The following is a 25,129-nucleotide window of genomic DNA, read 5'->3' on the forward strand; positions in this document are numbered from 1 at the left end:
CTGAGAGCATCTAGCGGTTCCATAATAACAAGCTCAAACAGTTTTGCCAAGGCACAAAGCGAAGTGATGCCGCGATAATTATTAACATCTTTTCTATTTCCTTTTTTATGGACCGGGAACATATGCGATAGCCTCCAACAGGTCGGAAAAACACCAGTGGCCACGGAAAGTTGGAATATGTCAAGCAGTGGAATCAACAATGCGTCATGCATGTGCGTTTTGAGAAAAGCTGATGGGATTCCGTCCGGTCCCGGATTAAACGACGTTTTGAGCTTTGAAAATGACCTAGAAATCATCTCCATATTGATATCAACTCTACTCAGGGTTTGGCTAGAAAGAGGTTTGCTACTAGCGGCATGCCCGATATGGTCTTCGCTCAATTGTTCATAGGTGAAAACACTGGCTAATTTTTCTGAAAATAGGTTGCAGATATCCTGCTGGGTAGATGCCACGCTTCCGTTAAACGTCATAGACGATGGCAGGCCCGCTTCATGGTGCTGCTCGTTCACAAAATTCCAAAACTGTAGATAAGAAGGCTTATGACACCATACCTCACTCGTTTTTCGTCCGGGCATTGGAGCTCTACAAAATAGATCCCGTAGTCGTTAGGTTTCTGCAGCTTGCGATAAGGCAGTAGAGTACGTCTCTGCACCTTTATTTTTGATAAGGTGCTTTCTGTCATAGAATTCTGGAAATATAATTTTTGCACTGTTTTGCACGTTTTTTAATCCCATTTTTTTATTTATTTAGGCTCATTAGCATATCAGCTGTGACAGAGTCGGATTTTAATCACCATAGGATCTATGGTAAAAACGTACTTTTCATTTTTTTGCACGCCATTCTCGATAGCTGCGAGATAAAAATGTGAAAAGAATACTTAAAGTGCGACTTACTATGGTGTATCCAAAAAATATTATCATAACAATTTTTATTAAAAATTGAAATATAGGGCGGACTCGATTATATACAGTTTCGGTTTTCTTTTCACTGAATATAATCGAATCCTGTATATAATCGAGCCAAAAAAAACCGCCACCACAAAATGGCGTCATATATATTTCTTTCAAATCCTCTTCAATATGGATATCAAAAGGAAGTTCTCGACTAGTAGAACATAGCAGATAATGAAAAATCCAATTCCAAGATGGCCGCAGTCCCCAAACAACTAATTACTTTTTAAATGGTTTCATTCAGCTTGTCCTGTTTGTATGTATGTTTGAATGTTTGTAGGGTTGTCCCACATTAATAGAAAATTGAACCCGTTCCTGTTGACTGATTGATCTGAAATTTTGAAGACACCTTTAATTCTACTGTCATTATCGAACTACGTACTGGTCGGACTCGATTATACGTGATTCGATTATATACAATTTTGAACTCGATTCTATACAGTTTTGATTTTTTTTTATATTTCAAATTTTTATTTCGAGAAAAATGTAACCTTTCAACGTTAAGGTGAAATTTAAGTGGCTATTACATGTACAGTGGGGTAAAAATCGTTATTTTTGAGGATTTTGCTTGAATTTCTTATATCGATTTAAATTGTTTATATCGATATTACAGCCAAATTGAGAAAGATAGAAGTTGGGCGCCAAAGAACAAATTGTAGAGCGGTTAAAGAGCTTCAATTTAATCGATTGAAACAATCCAGTTTGTTATATATTTTTTTAGGAATAAAATAATAATAACACATGAAAAATTAATAAATTAAAACTTTTCGCTTCTAAAATGTTATTAAAATTCCACTAGTTTAGTTGTTTCACTACTATATCCTGTACTAAATTCTCTCATCTTCCAAATGAAAGCATCAGAATCGTCTTGCGTAGCGTACTTTTTCATGTAGACCCAGTTTCAGGCAACAGAGTCCGAAACAAAAAAAAGTTCTATAACTCTATCATTGTTGGAATTCGAACATATGCGTAGGTGGATTTTTTTCATCAAATATGATCGTCTTTCACTTCCTGAGAGAATCTAGATAAATTTATTTTTTTCATGTGAGAAAGGTGTTTTCAGACTTTAAGGGTATGAATCAAAAATCAAATTTCTCTTTTATTTTCAAAAAAAAAAATTTTTGGCTCGATTATATACAGGACTCGATTATATACAGTGAAAAGAAATCAAAAACTTTATATAATCGAGTTGGCGCTGTATTCCATGATCTTGAAAAATTCAATTTGGCCATCGCTAAAAAAAGACTGAATGATTTGACATGGAGAACACGAAACCTAATAAACAACATAAATTCAAAAAGGTCGCTGCCACTAAATGGTCGACTATGTATTTTTTGCAATTCCCTCAATATCGGTATCAAATGAAATGATTTGACTAATATAATAGAATACAGTACATCATGAAAATATTCCGAAGAAAATTAGGTAAAAAACAATTGTTGGATTTCCATTATCCTCAGTTAGTTGTTTCATCATATACCCCACGATTTTATTTTAGTCTCATCATTGCCCTTGATCAATGAAGAAACGGATGTGATACTAACTGCTACTTTCCAAACTATTTTCTAGCGCTTAGTACATTAAACCGTTTGACTTAAAAAGCTTTTTTTTACTTATTTTAATTTCTAGTTTTTTAGTAAATTTACATGAAAAACAATTCAAAATATTTATGATTTTTCAATTTTTGTTTCTCACCTAACTTTCTTCGGAATATTTCGACGATGTACTGTATTCTTTTAGTCAAATCATTTTATTTGATACCAATATTGTGGGGATTGCAAAAAATACATAGTCGACCATTTTATGGCGGTGACCTTTTCGAATTTATGTTGTTCATAGTGTAGTGTATTCTCCAAGTCAAGCCATTCAGCCATTTTTAGCGGCGGCCAAATTAATTTTTTCAAGAACATGGAATACGCAGTTTTATAATGACAGTAGAATTAAAAGTATGTTCCAAATTTCAGATCAATCAGTCAACAGGAACGGGGTCAAGTTTCTATTAATGTGAGATAACCCTACAAACACTCAAACATACATACGAACAGGCGAAGCTAAATGAAACCATTATAAAGTAATTGTTTATTTGGGAACTGCGGTCATCTTGGATTTGGATTATTCCTGATCTTCTGTTCTACCAGTCGAGCACTTTCATTTGATACCCATATTTATGGGCTTTGAATAAAAATATGGCGCCATTTTGGATTTTCAATTTTTCGTAAATTACTGAAAATATGTAGTCCGCCATTTTTAAGTGGCCACCATCTTAGATTTGCGTTTTTAACATAAATAACTGTATTCTACTAGTCAAGCCGTTTCATTTGATACCAATATTGATGGGGTTGTGAAAAAAATATATATGGCGTCATCTTGTGTTACCCCTTTTTGGATTTGTATTTTTCATAAATAACTGTGTTCTACTAGTCAATCCGTTTCATTTGATACCAATATTGATGGGGTTATGAAAAAAATATATATGGCATCATCTTGTAGTCTTACCCCTTTTTGGATTTGCATTTTTCATAAATAACATTGTTCTACTAGTCAAGCTCTTTCATTTGATACCCATATTGATGGGGTTCTGAGAAAATATATAATCCGCCATTTTGTAGTGGCCGCCATCTTGGATTTTTATTTTTCATAAATAACTGTATTCTACTAATCAAGTCCTTTCATTTGATATCCATATCAGCTATTCAATATGGAATTATTATAAATACAAATAATTATAAATTTCTGAAAATCAAAAATAAAATACTCCGGATAATCGAATCCCGGATAATCGAGTCCGACCTGTATATATATTTTTCATAGCGCGCAACACTTTGAAAATTCTGAAAAAATAATACATATCTATAAAAGGTGTAGGAACACATTTAAATACGAATTAGAGTAGCACTGAGTCTCTAAATTTCCCAAAACAAAAAATGATTTTTTTTGAAAATTAATATTGGATGGATCCGAAACCTTCAAACTACATGTGATTGCATGTTTTCAATGACTTTTTTCATTTTCTCGAACAGTCTCAGTTCTCGTTGATACTTCAAACGCAAACATCATATTTTTTTCTGGATGCATTGAATATTCTTGTTGATAAAAGCTTCCGAATCACATTCATTTGGATTTCTTCCCATTGCTCCATTTCTGGCAATGAGAAGTTCATCAAAAGCAAATATTGTATAGATGTTGCTTCTGACAATTTTTACAATTGTGGATGAGGATTTCATGATGTTGAGCATAGTGTTTGATCATGTCGAATTTTGCAATTAAAGAATCAAACTGTTTGCCAAACTAAAGGTTCGAAAGGCATATCAGATCGGCTTATGTTATCTCCTCACGATACCTAGCCTTGTGTTTCACATATAATATGTCTTCCTAAGAAACGCCAATGTTATTATTCAGCCCGCACCTAATTCCCAAATTCACTTGCCCATTCTCTACCTTCACTCTAAATAAGACGTTGGTCAGATGAAAAATTGATGGAAACGTCGCGTTTCTGTTGATAGAAAGTAAGAGAAAGCTTGGATCACGAAAGGTCAAATGTTGAAAAAGTGGTTCAATTAGCAAATTTTCAAATAAGTCTTATCAAGAAATCATGTACACAGGATAACATCAATGGCATTTCTCAAAAATTAGTATAATGTTTATGCCCTACTAATGCTGACTGTCACTTGCATTGCACAAAAATATGAATCAAGTTGTAATAAATTAAAAATATGCGACGAATGGATGAATCAATTTTAAAGCAGATAAAATTCTGAAGAAATAATCTTCCGCCTTTATATTGGGCTTATCGATTGGGTTTTCCTCGAAATATTTTCAAAAACTTACAGTTTGATCTCGTGATTAATTCCAAGGAAGCATCTTTTCGTAGACTTCACGACCCAGATCATAACCAGAGCGCCAGCTTTCACTGGTGGAACTTTACGAATTTGGCCAACCGGTTGTTTGAAATTTACTGAACCTCAATCCCTTCCGATTCCATTTCTGCTTCTTCTTTACGGTTCTTCAAATGTAATATAGATAGAGAAGCGCGATGGTGGTGGAAGGAATGAAGAAAAATATGCTAAATAATGTCAGCAGCAGATGTGTTTTATGGAATCGAATGCTTACGCAGACCCTTCTTCGGGCTCTCCGGTGGTGCTTCTTCTGCCCAAAAGGCGGCACCACCCGTAATAGACTGACAGTCAGGAATGAGGGCAGGCAACCAGGTGTAAAATTGCAACATTCAGCGCTTCTCAGTTGGACCGCTCGATCCCAACTTGGTCTTAACCATTTTTGGATATTGTTTATCTGAATTTCAAATTGAGTGGCGAAGCGCCTCCTGGGCAGATATCCGGTTAAATAACCGTTTGCTGTGGTGTGGGTGTCAATATCATATTTCAGTTATGCTTTGGTAATCTATATTTGATTTCCTTTTGTTTCCATGCTTAACTTTTTGAATGGGATGGAACGGGTTCCACCAGTAGAAGGGTGTTATGATGAGACCGTTATTTAAATTAATTTTGTTCACGTGAGAGAAATTGAAATGATGGCCAAAACCTCAAACCATCATTTCAATTTCTTGTGGGGTGATATGTGACGCAACATCTTGGTGTTTTTATATGGTTCACTCTGAACTGATTCTCTCAACCAAGCATAAGTGAATATCATGCTTACAAAAAAACGATAATCTCCAATTAATTTTCCATGAATCAATTTAGTAGATAATTCATCTCAGGGACGAACATTTCCATGTATGCCTTTAACGCATCCGCTTAGCGATCAGTTCACACCAATTTAGTTTCAATTGATTTTGTTCTTCGATTATTCAGGATAAACTATCCCTCGTTAATGTTCTTGTTTCGAATCGGGCCGTGCTTTCCTCGTGCTTGGTCAACTGGAAGGAATCTATCTAGCAAGTCCTTTTGATCCTTCTAAATTAAGGCCGGCTTCATGCCCGAGAGTCTGTGAGGAATGATTATCAACTTAATGACCATTATACGAAGAACCGGTCGTCATCATAATCAAACGACCGAATTAATTAAATTTTCATCCATAACAGACCCGATCGGGCACACTTGATGTGGATCCCTGCGATGGGAGGAGGAGGAGGACCTAATTCTATTTATCATGAATTTCTATCGATACCGTTCACTTCTAATAATGACCCACTTCGGATTTAAATTGGCAAGGAGGCATACGAGAGGGACATAAATTTACACCCAATCACTCCGCCGGGAACGCACGCGAATAGGGGTCACGAAGAGGGTGAGACCGACGGTCGATGTATATCTTCGGGCAAATGCCGCATGCGGATTCAGCAATCGGCTTTATTATACCATCCGACAGCAATAATTGTCATCGGAAACACTCAATCGATCCCAAACGTCCGGAACACGTTCGTCCACCGTCCACCGAGGAGTGCGTGAGAACGGATAAAGACACCACCGCCGCACTCTCGCTCCATCCGATATGTCTGGTTAGTTGAAATTAATCGAACTGCATATTTGTGCACGGCCAGTAGCGCCAACCGTTCCTGCGGGCTCATTTGGGTTTCAATGAACACACACACATACACACACACACACAGGCTCTCTATGCCGATGGACTAAATATTACACTCGACACTCGCCCGGGAACCATCCGGGTGGATCACGTAAGCGGAACGATGGGCACGAAAGCGGCATCAAACGTGTTATTTCTGCAACCACAATTTGCTTTTCCGTCATGTTTGTTATTGGTTGATACTGCGATCTGTCCGTGCAGAGCGTTTTCAGAACATTTTAGGATAACAACTCGTCCACCGACCAATTGTGGTTAGAGTTTTAGTTAATGCTACTACTGCTGGTGCTGCAGTGAACCAAGCAGATTAGCTTAATATGTTGATATTAGCGTAATTTGGCAAAACCAAGTTGCTAATTATTTGATCTTCTCATAAATTATTCGGCAAGGTGTCAAAAATTTGTGGACGGTGGTTCATTTAGAAGTATTTTGTTGGATCAAAATAACTAAACATCTATTAAATCACCCGGAAGAATTAAATCACCCTATGCCATAGAGGGTTTCCATTTACCAGACTGACCACCTTTACACCTTTACACCTTTACTTCAATAATTGAAACAACTGTATTTAGCATGTTACAGTTATTTCTCAAACAAAGACCGTATCTTTCTCAAAGCTTCTAAATCAATTTCATTCCGAAAAATGAAATCAACCGCTTGACCGATTCACGATTTCTTGAACGCAAAAGTAAGGTGTTTCGATAAAAAGTTTGAAAAAAATATTACACTGCACCTCAAAAGTAAAGTATCCAACCAAAAAACTGGAAGTGGGTTATATCTATGGTATAACCGCAAGGGTGACGTAGGACTATCGTTGATTTAGAGATCATTTGTTTGAAGTTGAATCTAAATCCATTGTGAATGAATGAATAAATGAATATTTGTGGGACTTCGAAAACGAGAACGTTACGTTGGAGGCTCAAGGTTTTTTGCATCCAATATTGGATACAAAAACTTGTTCTGAAGAATGATCTTCAAAAGCTTTCCAGCCAACTGCATTTGATTGACAAATCACAAAACCAAATGTATATGGTCGCAGTATTATATGGATAGAAAACATTGAAATAAACTCGCTTGAATGTAATTCTCAATTCCTAGGGGAACTGGCAAATTATTTTTTCAGCAACAATCACTTCTTTCCAGGTTTCTTTTCGATAACCAGCAAATGAATATATATATATATGAATATATATATATATATATATATATATATATATATATATATATATATATATATATATATATATATAAATATATATATATATATATATATATATATATATATATATATATAAATATATATATATATATATATATATATATATATATATATATATATATATATATATATATATATATAGCACCGTTTCCATTTAATATGCTTCGTCTCGCGTAGCCGATTATATTATAAAATTCGTTTCAAAGCCAACTCTCGGTTGAACATGCCTTTAAGTAACTGTGCACGCACAAAACGGTCCTGGTCGTTTGGACAGTATATTAGCTTCTCCATTAGCCAAGCTTGGAATCCAACCACAGTCTCCATTTTCCTTGTGTTCTGCTGTGTTCGGTCATGGAACGGAGGTTCTGTTCGATACTGCCTATGAAGACGGTTCAGGTTCGGTCTCATCTTAGCAGCGCGAACGATTCCCTGTAATTTTTATCCTATTGAGATTAAGAGAAAATTGTGATCTACGCGCGGCGTTAGTCATGTTGGATAGCGATGCGGTGATTTAAAAATATTCGATGTATTTAGTCCACTCCTCTCACATCTTGTTAGCAGTCACGTTCTTAGGAAACGGTCTGATGTCGTCCCATCGAATAGGAGGGGTGTTCCCTTCTGTTAGCAACAAATAGCGTATTGCGGAAAAGGCTCCAGCTTTCATCCGCGTCGTTAACGCTAATATCATGATGATGATGAGCACTCTTCTTCCCAGAGGCAAGTTCATCGATCCCCTTCTGTGACTTCTGTGTTAAGTCAGAGGGGACCAAGTCGCAAAATTAAAATTTTCGGGTTATTGATTGCATTGGGTTAGGCATTACGTAAGCTACATACCACACTTATCAGATTTGGATAATCACGTACAGGAGGAATAACGTATCGAAATTGTTTTAGATGCTCAAAGGGAACCCCTTATAGCGTCAAACTTAAAGTTCGTTTTTCTCGAAATCAGAAAAATGTCACATGGTCCGGTCTGACTTCACACTGACCATATCAGCGAGTAGTTTCTTCAAAATTGTGTTCTCTCAGATCAATTTGAACGTTGTAGGCGCCATGTTCATTGTGCTCCCGTGGCCGAGTGGTTAGCTTCATAACTAACATGCCGGGTGTTCGGGTTCGATTCCCGTTCTGGTCGGGGGAATTTTTCGTCAAAGAAATTTCCTCCGACTTGCACTGTGATCACGCGTATTCTATAGAGCTTGCCATTCAGAATGCATTGCAAGGCGTGATATTTGGCATAGAAATCTCAACTAAGTACTAATAAAAATGACGCAAGTAATACTACGTTGAGACGGCGAAGTTCCTCTAGGAACGTTAGAGCCATTGAAGAAGAAGAAGAAGGCGCCATGTTCATAACCCGCTTCCTCGTTGTCACTCTGACCCACGGACAAAACATTCCACCATCCTGACATCCACTTGACTCCAAATCGGAATCGTCGGTCCCGTCATAATTAGAATGGCGATTTGAGCGCACGTATCTGCCTTCTGATATTTTTCTCTTTACTTTGGGTTGATTTTTTCTTCACGACTATCTCTAAATAACGTGGACAAGAAAGAAAAAGAAAACCGATTTAAGGGTTTTCTATTAATCTTCTAAACCTTCACCCTCCCGGTAATGGTTTTCTCTACACACAACAGATTTCGACCAACGGCTGTTCCCCCAATAAGCTATTTCATTTGTAGTGATATTTTAAAGTTGCGATTGTCACGAAACGCAATTTTCTAACATCTTGATGAATTTCTTTACAAATCAAATTTTACGTTCAGTGGTTGCCCCGAAGCCAACAGCTTTATATTATATTATGGCGGTTATATCGATACGCCAAAAACAACAATTCAGGTGGTTTTCTTTACGCACCCTCTGTTTTAAGTGGATTTCATAACAGTCAACTTTTAAATTTCGGGTCGTTTTCTTTACGATTCTCGAAATAATAGTTCTGGTGGTTGTCCTAACACACCAATAACATCATTTTAGGTGGTTTTCCTTACGCACCCTCTGTTTAAGTGGCTTTCCTAACAGTCACTTTCTCATTTCGGATCGTTTTCTTTACGATTCACGAAATTATAGATCTAGCGGTTGTCCCGATACGCCAAAAACATCAATTTAGGTGGTTTTCATTACGCACCCGCACCATTGCTCTTTGTTTTAAGTTTTTTTTTTGTTCTATGCTTACGACCGTTTTCGTGTAACACCGCACAAGAGCACCACTTTCTTTTTAGCAAATCTCCCTGTGTGAATTGATTTCACCAACTTTTCCAGAAAAAAGCCAGCCATCTTGTGTTTCACTCGGAAGCTTTACACAGGGAGACGATTGACCGATGTGACTTGCCTCTCGTTTTCCGCGTGTGAGACTGGCCAACACAGATGACGTCAAACAACATTGCGTGAAGCAGTGTCCCCGATTACATCGCGTGACAACTGTTTGAGGGGATGGATACTGATGATATAATGCCCTGTGTACACCTCACACGTATTACCCGCGGTTCCTCTACATCATGGAAGTATCCTGATCTAGCCACACTTCTCGAAAAACAGCTGGAACACTCGCCAAACTCGAATAAATCCTCAACATGAGTAAAATAGTGAATCATCGATGATATGAGCTCATCATATCCAAAAGCTGTGCGATGAAATCTTGGTTGGAGCAAAGCGGAGTTTCGTAGAGCTCGAGAAGGAAGTCGCAAATCGAGTAGCGACAGCAGTCGTCGGGCAGTCGACTTCATTGTTAAGCAGCTTCGCCATGAATGTTACCTGCTGAATCTTCCAACGTCTGGCCAAGGTGTCAATTAACATGCAACGATCACGATATGGTGGTAAGTTATCGTCTCAACAAGAAGAGTTTCATTGGAATGGGATTCATAGTTTGCCTTAGAGATGGGCGAGATGTGTAGAATCAAACGAGGATCCCTTCGAATTAAAATATTTTATGGTTCTCCTGAATGTGTTCCTTATGTGTTCTCTCCATCGCAAAATCAGAAGGATGATGTCCAAGACTCTTCCGTATTGTTAATGTACTTAATTTAAGAATAAAGTACTCTTAAGTACAAGTATTTGGTAGCACTGATAACATCGAAATTCGTCGCAGCTTGCTTGGATCGTAGGTGACGATCCAGTTAAGGTGTCGACTCTAGGGGGCTGATTCTCCTGCGCGAATGGAATGTGACAGCAATGAACTCCTCAAAGTCACATGACTTAGGTCACCGTATCGCCGAAGGCGATTGCCCTTACGTGAGAGGTTCATTTCGGAGTGAGATACCAAATGAATGACAAATGGTGCAGTGTTCATTGAAATATATGCCAAAGCTTGTGTTTTTGCAAAGGCTCTATGCATTCAATGTGTTTTATGAATATATATTTTTTTGATTTTAAAAATTTGCATTCCTTGTTACAAATATTTACAGGGAATAATTTCGTTTATCTTTATAATTTTTTTTCCTCTTATTATAATTGATGAAAAATAATATTACTGGGATAAGAAGATAAACAAAATATATTTGCAAATCTGTTTTTGCATAGTCCCTTTGCATTAAAATGATTGTATGTTATTTCAATTGTTTTGATTTTGTATCCGTGTTTTGATTCCGCATTCGTGTTTTGACTTAGTGCCCGGTGCTGATTCCGTGATAATTACGCTAGAAGTGCAGTGAACAATAATTTTGTAGTCTTCTCACATAAAAGCCAGGTAGGTAGGTAGGATATATTTATTATCGAATTTAAACAATTTTAAAAAGCTAAATTTTATCCATAGACAATGAGCAGTTTCGCCTTCTGGATAGATGACTACATCTTTGAAGCTGGAGTAGCAATTGCCCGTTTGGAACGGCGAATGATTAGAGATCGTTCGAATCCTTTGGAAATGCCTAATCCTATGTAAGTTAAATGCTACTATCAAAAATTGTCAAGTTATTATTATTACTAACTAGCTGACCCGACGAACTTCGTCCCGCCTAAAATAGATTTTTTGATTTGAATACTTTCAAACATTCACGTTTTCTTACTAAGTGAATGTTAGTGAGGCCAATCACTGAACTCTTCATTGATTGATTACCCTTTGACCCTTCATAAATTTCCTTTTACAATGAATTGTCTAGTACTTCTACAAAAATTCGTCCTTTGATATAAAATTATTTTCAGACACAATTCTCGTTCAAGATTCTTCGAGCATTTGAAAATAACATGTTTCTCCGTTGGAGGAATACATGTTTGATACTGAGAATATTACAAAATAAAGACAGCTCAAATCGGACCATTCCTTCCTCGGGTTTAGGGCACACCAGCACATTTGGCCTTTCGAACAAAAATCAATTTCGTTAGCACCAACATCAAATGGACTAACAACGCTTAGATAATTGTAGAACATGGGAATCCAATTTTCCGAATTTTCCGGTTTTTCTCTCCGCTATATTGATCTACGGGAAGAGACGAATACAACGAAATATAGATGACTCAAATTGAACCATTCCTTCCTCGGGTTTTCCGCTTACCAACAGATTTTGCCTTACATTTTTTATTTATATAGATCAAGTTTATAATACGAAATATTTCCATTGCAGATTTGTTAAATATTTCCGAGTATCGAAGGATCTGTTTCGTCACCTTCTGAATGTTGTTGAAGGTAATCATAAGTCGACTATAAGATCAACATCTGTTCTTCCGGTCATTAAGCTTGCTGCGACAATTAGATTCCTGGCTGAAGGAAGTTATCAGAAAGGTGCTGGAAACGATCTATTCGTTGGCATTGCACAATCCACCATGTCGAAGGCCTTAACTCAAGTGATTGATATTCTCCTGAATCATGTGTGTCCGATGGCAATTAGGTTTCCTGCAAACGAACCAGAGAAAAACGCGATAAAATTAGGATTTTTTCAGAAGTCCGGTTTTCCAGGTGTCATAGGTTGCGTGGATGGAACGCATATTAGAATTTTTCCTCCAAATTCTAATATTCAGCACCTATATTATAATAGAAAGGGATAGCACAGCCTTAATGTTTTGATAGTAAATATATTAATTATAAGCAAAACAGCAAAAATAAATATTTCTATTTTTCAGGTTTGCGACCATCAACTAATAATAAGGTACGTTGATGCAAACTATCCAGGATCTAGCCACGATAGTTTCATATGGAATGCAAGTGCATTGGACAATCACCTTTTACTTAACGAATTATCAACACGGGGAAAAAATACTTGGCTTCTAGGTACGATATTTTGTTCCAAGCATTCTTGAATTTCAATAATATTTCTATTTTTAATATGCCGGCTATCCTTTGAAGCCATATTTGATCACTCCGTTCCGGACCACCTCCAATTCTACGTCCCCAAATAAGACAAAATTCAATGAGTTATTAGCAAAGACCAGAATTACCGTAGAAAGGTCGATAGGAGTACTCAAAAGTGTTTTCCGTAGCATATCAGGTGCAAGACAATTGCACTATACACCAGACAAAGCTACAAAAATTATCAACGTGTGTTGTGCTCTGCACAATTTACGTATAAAATACAAAGTTGCTTATGATATGGAAGTAATTTATAATATAGAGGATTACGAAAATGAAGAATCACATTTTTTTAACGTAGACGATAATACTGATGTTAATAGAATAAGAGAAGAAATTATGTTATCAATTGTATAATAAGAAAAAATCGTAAATATTATATTATAATTTTCTTTATTGTTTATTCCGAGTCATATTCTTTTTTATTAGACGCCTTCAACAAATCTAGCTTTCTTTTTTTGTATTCGAGAGTAGCGAGCCGAGTATGCTGCGGAGACGATGTCATCGGGAGACCAAAAGCTGTTCCTGTGGGCGGATCAAAATGTTTAATTATATTTCAAAAAGTGTTTTTGTATGTTACCATTGAGATTGATTGCTTTATCCAGGCAAAGCAAATTAACCACAGCTTCCTCGCATGGCGAAAAGGCATGCATTTTATTTGGTCCTCCCCCTGTAGCTTTGGATTCGTTTTTGTTATCTGTCATCTTCTTTTTAGTTTTTAGTTTTAGATCAGTCCAAACCTGTGTGAATGAATAAAAAGAAAAAAAAACTTTATACCCTGGTAATATCAAACACGTTCAGTGAAAAGAAGAACTTAAACGCAGAAGCAATTGAACGATTTTTTTTGCAATCGATTCAGAGTTCACTGAAGGAATTCCATTGACCTTTTCGTGGCTACAAACAGCATAAGAAATTGAGATTCTTGTTGCGGTTTTCAAAGAATGAAAAAAGTCAAAAGGAAAACAGCGAACATAAATTGGTAAAGTAAACCAGTAGCATGTTCAACGGTAGATGACGAATGGCAAAAATTATCCTAATGAATTATTGCGACTTGTATTATAATTTAGAATCAACAAAAAGAAATGAAATACCTAAAACGTTTATATTTTACGTCAACTATACTGATTTGGTTAACGATAGATTCGATATTTGAACAGTTGCGTTCTATTTGAGATGTGAACTTTGGAATTTATTTCGCGAATGATCTTACAAGTTTGGAATTAATAAACGTCTGTATAAAACTACAGTGGAACCCAGATTATCCGCGGAATAGTCTGGCTAGCTCATCGCGAATGACGAAAATCGCGGATAACGCAATAAAGGACTGAAAATGAGTTCCAAACACGAAAAAAAAGATAGTTCGTCATGAAAACCATGTTTTATCAATACACAAATCATTAAACTATCTTTCTAGAAGGTCGTATACGCCAGTAGTCAGATAATGTGAAAGCCAATAATCAAAACAAAAGTGCATAAGCCTATCACTCACTGGCAAATTCCGGGAAGGCCTATGGATTTACTATGCAACTCGCTGTCGCGCATAATCCGCACCGCGGTTAATCCGATCGCGGATAATCGGGGTTCCACTGTACACTTATTAATTTTCGGAGTACTTTATTCTCATACCTTTTGCCACTCTGATGTATTTCTGATTGGCGGTCCTAAACTATTTAGGGCAGTTGTTGTATCTGTCCACACGACTGCAAAAGTGCACTTCGACATTTTTAATGTCTCGGAAAATTTGAGGCCCTTGGCCACAATAGGATTTTCCTCCATCCTCCTTACCAACTCTTCAAACTGCTTCCGATTTGTCACACGTAACCTGAAATATATAAATTTCTATCATAAATGAAATTAAAAAAATCGCACTCACTTTTTTGCTTCCATTGTTCGCACTAGTCGAAAACAAATGAGGATACGACTTGAAATGTCACAAAATGGCATTTTTTTTCTCTGCAATCGGCCACGAGAATTGAGTGTGTGTTCATGAGAGTTCATTCAAGGTAAAAGTCTCACCACAGTCGCCTTCGGAAATTGAGTGAGGCAATTTTTCCGAGCTGTCACTTCTCATTCGCGCATCAGAATCAGCCCCTAGTAGTCCAAGTTAGAGAAACACATTCCGAATTGCACAAATGCAAGCGAGTGAAAAAGAAGCCGAAGCTTGCATGTACCAAGCAATCACAGTAAACTGTTAACGATGATGAGAACTGATGAAACACGGGAGAAATTTAAATATTTCTGAACGGGTAAATTCTACGTGCTCACGCTAAGGAAACGTCAAACACAAACGATAATAAGTAGTGTTGTAAGATTTCTGCCAATTATGTTATAATTCAAATGTAGTTCTCATGTGAAATGATAGTGAAACCGAGGGATTACTCTAAAGAAGCAATTGTGATATTAATTTGATAGTTATATCATCAGTGCAATCAGCATTTCAAGATATTAGAACAAAGTGTCCGAAATATGATGTTGTCCAAAATATGATTCAGAACGGTAACTAGGATCAATACGTAGCTAACCAGTATTTCGTATTTTTATCCTTCGTACATTTTATCCTCCGGATGAAGTGATTATCAAAAATGCAAAGAGGTATTAACGCTCAAAATCTTGCACCTCCAACGTAACGCACTCAATTTCGAGAATTTTGAAGGTCTTGTTTGGAGTGTTGAACTGTTGAGTTGCTTTCTACTTATAAATTGCTTGATTTTTTTTCAAATAGTAACGGTTGAGTTATAGGTAGCGGTTTCGTGCCATTACTCAAAGTTCACTCTGGATTGGTTTACCGCCAATAACATACCGTTTGTACGGTATAATCCCTCAAAGGTATCCCAGGCGCGACCAATCCAGTCGTATTGGACCATACAGTCCCAGTCGGTGTACGAAAACGGTTTGGAAGCCACCACAGTGGACTTCATGATGGTCAGCGTCAACGTCAACTTCTTCTCCGATCAGAAAGGTTGATGTGGTTGTTTGTAATTATGTTGAGTCGTTCATCAAAAAGTTTGATACCCAGAAAGACATATACCGGATACCGAGATCGATAAGCAAGTATTTTCCAACAGTAGCATAGATGCAGTACCTGCTGTTCGAATGAACCGATGTAAGTGCGAATAATTACGCACTAACTAGGGATGTTAGTGCGTAATGGGCTCATTATCGTAGGGGCGCTACGATAATGAGCCCTTTAATGACCATCCGTCACTCAAGAAAGAGTCACCCTGAGAACTGCGTGACCTGGTTGATATCTACCAACGACATGTCAAGACTTTAGCGAAGCTGAATTAAACAGTCGGTCACTAGAACACCCTGTTGATCATCTTGCTATGCTATAAGCTGGATTTCATGTATAAGTGGGTCCGAATGTCTGTCATCTCATCACGGATCCTCGAACAAGCCCTCCAGAAGTTCTGGGACCTGTTGAACTGCTGAATTATTTATCGCTAATGAATGACTACCGGTAGACTTCCTACTGAAGAAGTGAGCTCCACATTCTCCTGAAAACCTAACCTTTGCGCCGTACCACGATCTTCTGAACCGTAAATCCGTTTCCGCTCTAGGACTCATCTGAGAGCTGAGATTTGACATGATGAGTTTCAAGGATCAGGAATTTATATCTGTAAATAAAATCATGCTGTTGGAAAAAAGGAATATCTTATAGATAAAAGTTAACTCGTCTTATCTAAATGTCTGTATGAGTAGAAGGCACCACCACCATTATCCTAATGTTTTATTCATCTTGTAGAGTGAATCATGCCAATACAAATTTTAGCCTGTTCTCTTTTAACATTGGTTTGTGAATTTTTCTCTCAATTATCGTAATTTACATTAATTTTTTCCATTATCGCTCGACGAGACGTTCTGCGATCGACTTCCTCTTCTCAATAAAAATCATCCATTATTATCCTATTTCAGTGTGAATTAGGACACATTCAGGACAGCCAGAACGTCTGAACGGAATAAAAACATGCACCATCGCGAAGGCTCTACTCCTGCCGGTAATTCACTCAAGTAACCCTGACCTTTGATTCCGACGATTCAAATGTAAGCGAAGAACTCTCTTTCTCCCCTGGTTGAGTGCACCTTTGGTCATTGAAGAAGTTCATTGTTTTGGCCTCCACCGCCCCCAAATACGCATGCCCCATGGATGCTGTAAGTTCCGCCAGCACAGAAGCCTTTCTGAGTTCCCACTGGTGGCGACGACATTGAACTCCGACAGTCAGAGCAGCTCCGAATGGGACGCGAGAAGATGACTGCACCTGACTTCGGCCGCGTCATTGTGCAAGGATACCCGAATGTGGGAAACCGATGTTTTGGCAGTACGTATCCTGCTGCTGAATAGCACCGATTAGGGACTGTCGCCAGTCAGTCTCTCGGAGGTACTCGTCGGGATCGGATATACACCGTGCAGAGGAGATACTGCGCTTTGCAGTCCCTGGCTCCTGGTTGATTCGTGTGGAAAGTAATCGAATTCCAACCGCAGTCGAATGAGAATTGATTGATACGCGGGGGAATACGTCGTGTAGTGTCAACGGTTTTCTCCTAGGTGGAAATTGATAGGTGCGAGTGCGGTTTTTGTTCCTACGGGAGGGAAGCGCGTGTGTGTGCAACAATACCGGGAAAAGTTTTCCTCCCCTTGCGGAAAGTTCCGCTTGCTCCCTTTGTTATTGTTTTTGAGGATGCTGCTCTAAATGACAGTGACCGTACTGACGACGATGATGATTTGAAGTTACTTTTTTTGCGTTACACTGCTCAACCTCGTTTTGCTATCCGCGGAACGCAGCGTGCAATTTGCCGTTTTGAAGAAAAACAGGCAAAACGACAATAGTGACAGTGGTGTGATGATTGTTCGAGCAAAAAATAAGCAATGATGATGATGATGATGCTGGAGAATTGAGAAATCCGGGAAAACGTGCAGATGCAGCCAGCGGATGAGAAAAAGGTGTTTTATGAGCGTTTATGTGCAGTTGTTTCGTGCCAAAGGGAAGAGTAGTTTTTGTTCTGATTGTTTATTTTTTGTGTTGCCTTCGAGACTTTGTTACTGAAAGTGTGCTGAAATCAATATCCTGGCCAGAGCGTTGAATGTCATTATCCCGCCAGCAGCTCCAGCGGGAACGACAATTGTGAGCATTGACAACCGGCAGTCGGTCTAACGGAAACATATTTTGAAATTCTTGGGTATTGCTTTGATAATGCGACACAATAGAAGCAATTAGGAATTTGAGAGCTCTTGGAAACGAGGAATGAGGTAAGATACTCCTTCATTCAATCATATTTGTCAATGTTATGAAAATCAATTGATACGATTGTGTATGTTTATTATATATCATTGCATTACACAATCGCAATCACTTGTGTGATTGCACACAATCGATTTCAAATGGAATTGTATGAAATGATTATCAATCACAATCACACAAAACGTCCCTTCCGTAGAATTTGTTCACAATGAAATCCATTTCTCCGCTTTGAGCAAAAAAAATCAAACTGACACAAGTTCCACATGGACAAAGAGAAGCTTCTGTATCTTAACGAAGCAGCTAGGGAAATATTTCCCAGTCACAACAATTTAAGTTTCATCTCCGTATGTTTTTATTGTTTAATCAATTGCAGCAAACTGTTTATCTCTTAATGAAATTCTATGAAGTGATGAAAAAGAAACGCTACGTTTAACGTGTATGACCGATTTGAGAAATTATGACACAGTTCACATCTCAATGTACTCAATGTATACTAGAAGTGTTTGTATATATAGTTACTTCCGTTCTAAAATGAAAACATTGCATTGCCGGATGGTCTCCAACGTGAGATTGAGATCGATGTTTCGATTATTTATTAATAAGCTATGCAACGCCAGTGCAATCATCATCTCCCTGGGCACTTCATACCTAATTAGATATTACGATTGGAATAGTGTGTGTGTGTCGATGGTTCGGGCATAATTAATGGACTCGTGTACTGAAAGTGTAGAAGGACCAGCTGACCAGCGAGGAGTAGGAGAGCGACACATTAGAATTGTCATCGCTCCCAACGAGAACACCCGGCCTAATTAACTGTTCCACATCCATATATAATTGTCGAATGGAGCAATTTGAAAAATAGTAGTTATTGATATATTATTGTGATATTACGAAATTAAATATTTTTGAACGTAAATAGTGTCGTAATCAATATGCGGAATGAAATATGACTGTTTCATTTTTTGTAGGACAGGATCACTAACACATGGTTCTGTTTGATTGATTCTATTAGGGGGGGGGGGGGGGGGATTTTGGTCGGCTTAACTCTACAAAAAATTGTAACGATTCATTAAGAGTTTTCAAACGCATATTACTCAAAATCGTTATTAGGGGGTCTCCGTAGCCACTTGGTTGCGCGTTCGCTTAGTAAGCGATCGATCGTGAGTTCAAAACTCAGGACCCTCATTGACCATCTTTGTGTTGTTACAGAACAGCTACGTCCACGCAACAATCATCAGCGGTGGAGATCGATCCACGGTCGAAATTAGATCGATTCATCCATACAACTGCTCTGTTCTGCAAGACACATCGGGCTGCTGTTCTATAAATAGCTCAACAATGATCAATCAACTTTCTCCGCTGTCCGGTGGTCTAACTGGATAATGGAAGAAAAAATACAATACAGAATACTCTTACGCCTAAATGGCTACTGTGTAAATGTACCATATGCAATGGTATAGAAGGAATACTGGCGAATGGCAACTGTGTAATGTAATGTGCTATAATTATAGATATGATAACCATGTGACATGTACACGATTAAAATTCGGCTCTGTTACAGCTAAAATGCTAATGAGCCTGAAATAAATAAATGGGATAAAAAAAATCGTTATTGCGACATATGTTGTGTTGTATACCATTAGACAGGAAATGTATTCAGCATTTTTTTTTTGCTGGAGGTCCAAACAGAAAATATAGCAAAAAAGTTGAACAATTTGACGATTAAAATATGTTTTTGATTGCACTAACCACTTGCTTTCCTCCCTGACGCAACGAGCTATTTTTTGCCTACATTCGGGCGTTAGTTCATAATGTTAATCGATATTATGAATTATTCTCCGTTTGTCGGTAATAGGGATTTATCAGATCTAGATCAACATGTCGAAAGGGTCTATCTTCTTTGATCGATGCTCTTCATCGACTTTCTCTTTCGATAATCACGGCCTTTCAGACAGATTCAGCTCCAGTTTTGCCATGTAGTTTGATAAATGAGGTTCTCTTTCACACTGGTTATCGTCGAACTCATCAGGAAATGCTGCAAATGCTGAGTTATTAATGAAAGAGAATGTAGATGAAGAGAATCGATCATAGAAGATAGTCCCTTTTGACATGTTGATCTAGAGTTGTCCTACCAATTCGGGCTCAATTCACGTTTTTATCGTGTAGGGGTTGCTACTTACATTTTATCTAATGTTGGTCCAGAAAATCATTATATCGAACATGTTGTTTGGTAATGTAAAAAATGCAATTAAAAAATTCAACTGGCTGCTGATTTAGAAGCTCGATAGGGTATACTCAAGCTTATTATTGCAAATTATGATAGCTTTAGAAGCCCGCTTTACTTTCTCGAATGAACTTGTCCATTCTCCTTTCCCTTTCCTATACATAAGCAGAAATTAGCACCCAATAAGATCACTTCAGTACAGCAACTACACTAACTTCCCAAAAGAGCACTAATGGCCATAGGATACTTAATATACATCACCTGGCTATGGAGTTATTACAACCCCCTACAAACAATGGTCCGAACAACGTGGCAACGAACCATTTTTGCATAACCAAAGGCGCCATAAAATGATCTTACAGGACAGCGGCAAACAATTTTTTTAGGGTTAACGTGCAGTGGCAACTATATTGCCACCAATTTTGTCAACTGTATAGAGTATTTTTTATCAAAGGTAAATATGTGTTCCTCCTCATACAAGGATTATGTAACTTCCTCCGTTTTCGACCCAATGTCACCCCCATCGAAGGTATAATACATCGCTCGTGTTATACACAAACTCTTCAATACAATGAAGCTAATTATTAAAAACACTGTACAACTGTCATGTTGAAATTTATTTTTGTTTTTTTTTTTGCCTACCATTACATGAAAAAAGCGGGGAGTAATGTACCTGGTATTCTATTTACGTTGTGCATGTATCGATGTTTGAGTTCACCGTGGGTTAACAATGGAGCTGTCCATTAATGGTGTAACTACTGTTTTGCATCAGAAATCATGTTTTTGTTTCACTTTATATGGACGTTAAAAAAAGATTGTGTACGTGAGTTACATGTCAGGGTGGAATAGTAGTGGTGAATTGAAGTCAGGTTGAATAAATATGTAGATTTGTATTCATTCGTCACGTCAATTAGAATAACCATTTGCAGGAATTGCTCATCAGTCTATCTCGCTCTTAATTGTAGTCAATTCATTTCTAGTCAACTCAAGTCATGTTGATGGTGAATGCTGAAGTACTCCTAGTTGAAACGAAACTTCTGACTAGGAAAATGACCCGGTGTTAGGCATGCGAGTTCGATGAGGTTTTTGGATAGCGGAACCAAAAGACGAAAGTTCATGATAGTTTCGATTCTTGTGAGTACAATGACTCAAACGACAGCGTAAAAGTGTACTTGTGTATACGAACGACACGAAGCTTTTACTTTGAGAACTTTGAGAACCCCTACTCTAGACTCTTCCGAGGTCAATTAGCACCAATGAGACGGCGGAGTAAGAGAAGGCTCCGTCATCGAATTATGGTATGTCAGCTGCGGCTTAGACCAGCCAGCCCAATACTCTGGCCACCAATATTAGGAAAGGCTTAGGAAGTTTTATTTTTGTAGAAGGTCTGTAGGGGGATATGAAGGAGTTGTCAATAATCTTGTCAGTTTCACGATTTCTGTGAAGATATATTCAATAGAATATTGGGGTTCAATTTCGACATCATGTTTGTTTGTCAAGCTTCGTTTTCGGTACCGTGAGAAAGGTAGAAACATGAGATATTTCCGAACTATGTAAATATAAGATGGTATTAGTATATTTATTTGATACTCATGCGATGATGCTGATGCTGATGCTTACGTAGTTTTGAGACGAAGGGCGCTATATTTTTTTATATTTTTCTGAAAAGATGAAATTTTTCCTCATGACATATTTGAATGTCGGAGAGTTGTTTTTTTTCGTATTTGAGTTATGATTTTTCAAAGCTAACATGTTTTCAGTTTTTATCAAATATTCTTATGCGACTAAACTAAATCTATGTGATTAGAATCCAATTTTTAAACAAGTATGGACTTTTTCCAAAAAAGACCAACTCATTGGTATATTGATAATCTGAATCAGCCCAGTAATTTAAAAGTCACGAATTTTTGAAAAAAAAATTTTTTGGAAAAAATGGGAAAAAATATTTTTCCGTCCATCGATTAATTTTGAAAAATCATAACTCAAGAACAAAATATTATAGGAGGTTGTGTCCAAGACATGACCGCATTGTTGACGTAGAACTGCGCTGTTTTTAAATATTTAATATATTAAATATATGTCGATAGTTGATTGATGATTCATTCTCGCCCTCGCAGAACAACACACACGTCCTATCCTATGTCGCAATTTGTTCCATGTCAATGCATTGAAAATTTACCTCGAACGCTATTCCGGTGCTGCCATAGCATGCATACAGAATCATACATTGGTGGCTCAAAGCTACTAGAAATATAAACACTTTTCATCATTTTGCGCTATTCTCAAAAGAAACGCTTCTGTTAATATTACTGACTTCGAAAAAACAAAAACAGGAAGTGGGTTATATCTATGGTATAACCGCAAGGGTGACGTAGGACTATCGTTGATTTAGAGATCATTTGTTTGAAGTTGAATCTAAATCCATCCTGAATGAATGAATAAATAAATATTTGGGTGACTTCAAAAACGAGAGTGTTACTTTGAAGACTCAAGGTTTTATGCATCCAATATTGGATACAAAAAATCTTGTTCTGAAGAATAATCTTCAGAAGCTTTCCTGTTAACTGCACTTGATTGACAAATCACAAAACCAAATGTATGTGGTCGCAGTATTATATGGATAGAAAACATTAAAATAAACTCGCTTGAATGTAATTTTCAATTCCAAGGGGAACTGGCAGATTATTTTTCAGCAACGATCATTTCTTTCCAGGTTTCCTCTCGATAACCAGCAAACGAAAAGAGTTGCGCGCGTGTATGTGTGTGTGTGTGGCGGCTGCTTCTATGTCTTCCCGAGGAACCGTATTTCGATGCTGATACTCTCTTGGTCACCTTCTCTTCTCCTTCTGATCGATCGGCTTTTCTGCGCTCCCTCACAGTTAAAACAAACTGATTGCATTTCAAGTCAGGTCAAGCCAGGTAATGAATACCTCGATCCCTCGCCGTTCAGCTCGTTCAGTAACGATGTTGTCTTGTCGATGTCCTCAGGCGTCGTGCACAAATTACGTAACGCAAAAATCCGGATTTTGAACCTCCCCCCCCCCTTTCGTAACGCAATTTCCTATCCCTAATAAACAGAAAGTAACGCAACATCTAACCCCTCCCCCCTTATCGCGTTACGTAATTTGTGCACGACGCCTCACGAAAAATGAATGGGTTTCACCACCAGAATATCATTTCAGTATGCTTTTCGTGCGTGATTGAATCGAGAGAAGGTGTGGTTTACGATGGCAATTTGGAAGGCAAACTAGAGGAGAATGAACTCTCTGAGTATGAAAATTTCGGCGACTGAGCAATAATCGATTGAAAATTATATAATTTTGGCGATACGAAACATTTTCCGTTTTTCATGTTATGCATCCATTATTGGATACGAAAATATCCTACTGATGGGAAAGAATAATCTTCAGAAGCTTTCCAGCTAATTACACTTGATTGAAAAATTACGAAATCAAATGTATTTGGTCGCTGTGTTCGCCATATAATTAGAAAACATTAAAATAAACTCTTTCGCATGGATGTATTCTTCAATTCCCAGGGAACTGGCAGATTATTTTTCAGCAACGATTAGATCTTTCCGGAATTTTCTCGATGCTGTATGGCATCCAAACGAAAATTCTCATTTCAGTTTGGCCTGCAAAAAACTTTTCTGAACTCTAATCCATCAAATTTGGAGCCCTGAAAAGGACCGTTGATTATATGCTAAGCTAATATAGCACCCTCGCCTTGGATTCGACGGGCCAGCTGAATGTCCTTGGGCATGATGTGACGCGTTTTACGTTGATTTGTATCTTCGAATAAGCCTCCTGTAGCGTCATAACCGCGGAACTTTGGAAGCGCAAGTCGGTTTTGAAGTCCTGAGCAATTCCACGAACCAAAAGCTGCAAAGGTAGCTTGCGGATCAGCAATTCGGCCGACTTCCGATAGCGATGAATTTCACGCAAAGTTCCCGGTCGATAGCGATGTGGCTTCTCCACCTATCCTGCTACTGGTACGCTTATCGGAGCTGCTTTCGTGGTGCCTTACCACCGAAGGACTAACGAGCTGTCTGCTTAGTCCCGATGAAACGAGTCCTCACGGTGCGAGAGTAGAGTAAGAAATGAACGAAAGCAAGGGAAGTGTCATTTTATAAAACATAAAAGAATCGAATGTAAACCCCACCCTCTTTATTATATAAGCTTACTGTATACTCACGAATATAATAAGGGTGGGATTTAGATTCTATACTTTTATGGTTTATAAAATGACGCTTCCTTTGCTTTCGTTCATTTCTTACTCTACTCTCGCACCGTGAGGACTCGAGCTCGTTAGTCTTTCGCAGACAGCTCGTTAGTCATTTGGTGGTAAGGCACACGAAGTCAGCTCGGATAAGCGCACCAGTAGCAGGATAGGTGGAGAAGCCACATCGCTATCGACCGGGAACTTTGCGTGAAATTCATCGCTATCAGAAGTCGATCGAATTGCTGATCCGCAGCTACCTTTGCAGCATTTGGATCGTGGAATTGCTCAAGACTTCAAAACCGACTTGCGCTTCCAAAGTTCCGCGGCTATGACGCTGCAGGAGGCTTATTCGAAGATACCAATTTGTGTGCTATCCATGCAAAACGCGTCACATCATGCCCAAGGACATCCATCTGGCCCATCGTATCCGAGGAGAGCGTGCTATATTAGCTTAGCAT

At 38.0% G+C, this 25,129-nt stretch overlaps 1 protein-coding gene and 1 pseudogene across 1 annotated transcript in view; both read left to right on the forward strand.

The window, feature by feature from the left end:
- Positions 1–11,323: 11,323 nt before the first annotated feature.
- Positions 11,324–25,129, forward strand: part of LOC129766663 (putative nuclease HARBI1) — a 34,079-nt pseudogene continuing 20,273 nt past the window's right edge.
- Positions 17,243–25,129, forward strand: part of LOC129764582 (lachesin) — a 364,995-nt gene continuing 357,108 nt past the window's right edge. Inside the window, exon 1 of the mRNA XM_055763793.1 lies at positions 17,243–18,234. The gene's annotated coding sequence lies outside the window, so the exon portion shown is untranslated. The remainder of the gene's footprint in view (positions 18,235–25,129) is intronic.

Source organism: Toxorhynchites rutilus, chromosome 2 (assembly GCF_029784135.1).
Source record: "Toxorhynchites rutilus septentrionalis strain SRP chromosome 2, ASM2978413v1, whole genome shotgun sequence".
Taxonomy (NCBI): Eukaryota; Metazoa; Arthropoda; class Insecta; order Diptera; family Culicidae; genus Toxorhynchites; species Toxorhynchites rutilus.